We start from the raw sequence: 5,980 nt of genomic DNA, 5'->3' as shown, positions 1-5,980 counted from the left end.
TGTGTATGTATATGTATGTGTATATTTATATCTATGTCATCTATATCTATATCTATATCTATACATACAGACACATACAGGCTACACAGCGATGTCCCCATAAAAAAAAAAAAAAAGTCCTCCAAGACAGTCTGAGGGTCTGGCCTTGAGAGGAAGAACCCCCAGAACATTTAGCCTTGAAGACCAGTGGGACTTGAGTGCAGGAGCTCCACAGGGCTGGGGGAAACAGAGACTCCACACTTGGAGGGCACACACAAGGTTTCATGTGCACTGGGACACAGCACAAAGGGGGCAGACAAAAGAAGCAAGAGGAGCTACAATCCTGCAGCCTGTAGAAAGGAGACCACAAACAAAGTAAGGTAGACAAAATGAGACAACAGATAAATATGTTGCAGAGAAAGGAGCAAGATAAAAACCTACAAGAGCAACTAAATGAAGAGGAGACAGGCAATCTACCTGAAAAAGAATTCAGAGTAATGATAATAAAGGTGATCCAAGATCTTGGAAAAAGAATGGAGGTATGGATTGAGAAGAGAAAACAAATGTTTATAAAAGACCTGGAAAAACTAAAGAACAAACAAACAGAGATGGACAATACAATGACTGAAATGAAAAATACAGTAGAAGGAATCAATAGCAGAAAAACAAAAGCTAAGAAAATTCAGCACCACCAAAACAGCTGTACAACAAATGCTAAAAGAAATTCTTTAGGCAGGAGTGAAAAAAAGAGGTCACAACTAGAAGCAAGAAAATCACAAATGGGAAAGCTCACTGGTACAGCCAAAATTACAGTAAAAGCAGGAAATTATCTATATACAGATATGATATCAAAAGCAGCAAGTATGAGAAGAGAAGAGTACAAATGCAGGAAATGGGAATTGTGTTTGAAATTAAGAGACCAACAGCTTAAAATAATAATGTTTATATATAGACTGCTATATCAAAACCTCATGAGAAATGAAAACCAAAAAACTATAATAGATACACACAACAAAAAAGAAAAAGCAACCCAAACAAAGCACTAAAAATGGTCATAAAATCACAAGAGAAGAGAACAAAAGAGGAAGAAAAGAAAAAAACTACAAAAATAAACCAAAAAAAATTAGGAAAATGGCAATAGGAACATAAATATCTATAATTACCTTAAATGTAAATGGAGTACATGCTCCAACCAAAAGGCACACTCACTGAATGGGTACAAAAATGAAACCTATATATATGCTGTCTACAAGAGACCCACTTAAGACCTAGGGACACATACAGACTGAAAGTGAGGGGATGGAAAAATATATTCCATGCAAATGGAAATCAAAAGAAAGTTGAAGGAGCAATACTCATATCAGAAAAAATCGATTTTAAAATAGAGACGTTGGGGCTTCCCTGGTGGCGCAGTGGTTGAGAGTCCGCCTGCCAATGCAGGGGACATGGGTTCGTGCCCCGGTCTGGGAAGATCCCACATGCCGCGGAGCAGCTAGGCCCGTGAGCCATGGCCGCTGAGCCTGCGTGTCAGGAGCCTGTGCTCCGCAACGGGAGAGGCCACAACAGTGAGAGGCCCGCATACCACAAAAAAAATAAATAAAAAATAAAATAAAATAGAGACGTTACAAGACACAAGGAAAGACACTACATAATGATCAAGGGATCAATGCAAGAAGAAAATATAACAATTGTAAATATATATGCACTCAACATAGGACCATGTCAATATATAAGGCAACAGCCATAAATGCTAACAGTAATAAAAGGGGAAATCGACAGTAGCACAACAATACTGGGGAACTTAACACCTAAGTTATACCAATGGAGAGGTCACCCAGACAGAAACTTAATAAGGAAACACAAGCCTTAAATGACACATTAGACCAGATAAACTTAATTGATATTTATAGGACATTCCATCTTAAAATGACAGAATACACTTTGTTCTCAAGTGCAAATGGAACATTCTCCAGGATAGGTCACACCTTGAGTCACAAATCAAGGGTCAGTAAATTTAGAAAATTGAAATCATATCAAGCATGTTTTCCATTCTCAATGTTATTAGATTAGAAATCAATTACAGAAAAATAAACTGTAAAAACACAAACACGTGCAGCCTAAACAATGTGTTACTAAACGACCAGTGGATCACTGAAGAAATCAAAGAGGAAATCAAAAAATACCTAGAGACAAATGACAATGAAAACATGATAATCCAAAACCTATATGACACAGCAAAAGCTGTTCTAAGAGAAATGTTCATAGCAATACAAACTTACCTCAGCAAAAAAGAAAAATCTCAAATAAACAACATAATGTTACATCTGAAGCAACTAGAAAAAGAACAAACAAAACCCAAAGTTAGTAGAAGGAAGGAAAGCATAAAGATCAGAGCAGAAATAAATGAAATAGAGACAAAGAAAACAATAGCAAAGATCAATGAAAGTAAAAGCTGATTTTTTGAGAAGATAAACAAAATTGATAAGTCCTTAGCCAGACTCATCAAGGAAAAAAAGGGAGAGGACTCAAATCAATACAGTTAGAAATTAAAAAGGAAAAGTTACAACAGACACCATAGAAATACAAAGGATCATAAGAGACTATACTAACAGCAACTATATGCCAATAAAATGGACAACCCCGAAGAAACTGACAAATTCTTAGAAAGTTACAACCTTGCAAGACTCAACCAGGAAGAAATAGAAAATATGAACAGACCAATCTCAAGTACTGAAATTGAAACTGTGACTTTAAAACTTCCAACAAACAAAAGTCCAGGACCAGATGGCTTCACAGATGAATTCTATCAAAAATTTAGAGAAGTTAACACCTACCCTTCTGAAATCCTTCCAAAAATTTACAGAGGAAGGAACACTCCCAAACTCATTCCACGAGGCCACCATCACCCTGATCCAAAACCAGACAAAGATACAACAAAAAAGAAAATTAGAGAACAATATCCCTGATGAACACAGACAAAAAATCCTCAACAAAATACTAGCAAACAGAAGCCAACAACACATAAAAAATTCATACACCATGATCAAGTGTAATTTACCCTATGGACACAATGATTCTTCAACACCCACAAATCAGTCAAGGTGATACACCACATTAAAAAAACAAACTGAAGAATGAAAACCACATGATCATCTCAATAGAGGCAGAACAATCTTTTGACAAAATTCAATACCAGTTTATGATAAAAACTCTTCAGGAAGTGGGAATAGAGGGAACCTACCACAAAGCAATAAAGGCCATAAAATGATAAACCCACAGCAAACATCATTATCAATGGTGAAAAAGTGAAAGCATTTCCTCTAAGATCAGGAACATGACAAGGATTTTCCCACTCACCACTTTTATTCAACATAGTTTTGGAAGTCACAGCCATGTGAAAATCAGAGAAGAAAAAAAGAAAGAAATTAAAAGAATGCAAATTGGAGAAGGAGTAAAACTCACTGTTTGCAGATGACATGATACTATGCATAGAAAATCCTAAAGATGATACCAGAAAACTACTAGAGCTCATCAATGAACTTGGTAAAGTTGCAGGATACAAAATTAATATACAGAAATTACTTGCATTCTTATACACTAACAAGAAAATATCAGAAAGAGAAACTGAAGAAACAATCCCATTTACCAGTGCATCATAAAGAATAAAATACCTAGGACTAAACCTCTTTAAGGAGGCAAAAACCTGTACTCAGAAAACTATAAGATACTGAAGAAAAAAAATCAAAGGTGACAAGACAGATAGAGAGATATACCATGTTCTTGGATTGGAAGAATAAATTTTGTCAAAATGACTATACTACCTGAAGCAATCTACAGATTCAATGCAATCATTTCTATCAAATTACCAATGGCATTTTTCACAGAATTAGAACAAAAAAATTACAATTTTTTTGGAAACACAAAAGACCACGAATAGCCAAAGCAATGTTGAGAAAGAAAAATGGATGTGGAGGAATCAGGCTTCCTGACTTCAGATTATACTGCAAAGCTACATGAAAAGGTGCTCAACATCACTAATTATTAGAGAAATGCAAATCAAAACTACAATGAGCTATCACCTCACACCTGTCAGAATGGCCATCATCAAAAAATCTACAAACAATAAATGCTGGAGAGAGTGTTGGAGAAAAGGGAGCCCTCCTACACTGTTGTGATTGTAAATTGGTACAACCACTATGGTGAACAGTATGGATGTTCCTTAACAAACTAAAAATAGAGCTACCATATGATCCAGCAACCCCACTTCTGGTCATATATGAGAAGGAAATGGTAATTCGAAAATATACACACACCCCAATATTCATTGCAGAACTATTTACAATAGCCAGGACATGGAAGTAATCTAAATGTCCATCAACAGAGGAATGGACAAAGAAGATGTGGTACATATATACAATGGAATATTCCTCAGCCATAGAAAAGAAATAAATCATGCCATATGCCACAACATGGATGGACCTAGAGCTTTTCATACCCAGTGACATAAGTCAAAGACAAATATCATATGATATTGCTTATATGAGGAATCTACAAATATGATACAAATGAAGTATTTTACAAAACAGAAATAGAGTCAAAGATGTAAAAACTTATGGTTACCGTGGGGAAGGGTGGGAGAAATAAACTGGAAGATTGGGATTGACATATACATGCTACTATATATAAAACAGATAACTAATAAGGACTAATTGTATAGCACAGGGAACTCTACTCAATACTCTGTAATTGTCTATATGAGAAAAGAATCTAAAAAAGAGTGGACATATATATATGTATAACTGATTCACTTTGCTGTATGTCTGAGACTAACACCACAACATTGTAAATCAGCTATACTCCAATTAAAAATTAAAAATTAAAAGAAAGATAGTGTTATCTATGTACTTCAGAGAGGAACTAAAACAGAAGGTATGGAGGGAGGGGTATGTCCCTGGAAGACCCCATAGGATTCTGCTCAGTTACAATTGTTTTCTTAATTTCATTTCTGAGCTGTTCATTGCTGATGTATAGGAATACAATTTTTTGTATATTGATCCTGTACCCTGCTACCTTGCTGAACTGGTTCGTTAATTTTAATAGTTTGTTTTTTATTGAATTCCTTAGCACTTTGTATGTACAAGAAAATGGTACATACAGATATAGATAATTTTCCATCTTTACTTCCACTCTGGATAAGTTTTATTTCTTTATCTTGTCTTATTACCCTGCTAGAATTTCCAGTTCATGGTTGAATACAAGTGGTGAGAGCAGACACTCTATTTCATTACTGGTCTTAAAAGTAAATCATTCAGGGCTTCCCTGGTGGTGCAGTGGTTGACAGTCTGCCTGCGAATGCAGGGGACATGGGTTTGTGCCCTGGTCCGGGAGGATCCCACATGCCACAGAGCGGCTGGGCCCATGAGCCATGCCATGGCTGCTGAGCCTGCACGTCCGGAGCCTGTGCTCTGCAATGGGAGAGGCCACAACAGTGAGAGGCCCACGTACTGCAAAAAAAAAAAAAAAAAAAAGAAAGAAAGCATTCATATTTTCACCATTAAATATGATGTCAGCTTTTAGTTTTCACTATTAAATATGATGTGGGATTTTCTTTGATACACATTATCACATTGAGGACGTTCTCTACTATTCCTAGTTTGTTGAGTCATTAGTTGTGAAAAGGTTGGATTTTGTGAAATGCTTTTTCTGCATTTACTGAGGTGATAATATGTTTCTTATCCTTTATTGTATTAATACAGTGTATTGTATTGACTGACTGATCTTCAGATACTGTGAAAGAACTCTGCATTCCTGAAATAAATTCCATGTTGTTATTTTGTATGTTGCTGGATTTGGATTGCTAGTGTTTTGCTGAGGATTTTACATTTATTTCTGTAGTTTTCTTATAGTGTCTTTGTCTGATTTTTCCATCTAAGTAATAAATACTCATAGAATGAGTTGAGAAGTGTACCTCCACTTCTATTTTTTGGAATAGTCTGTGAAG

This window comes from Lipotes vexillifer, unplaced genomic scaffold, assembly GCF_000442215.2.
Source record: "Lipotes vexillifer unplaced genomic scaffold, Lipotes_vexillifer_v1.1 scaffold1581, whole genome shotgun sequence".
NCBI classification, from domain to species: Eukaryota; Metazoa; Chordata; class Mammalia; order Artiodactyla; family Lipotidae; genus Lipotes; species Lipotes vexillifer.
This window is presented reverse-complemented; position numbering follows the sequence as displayed.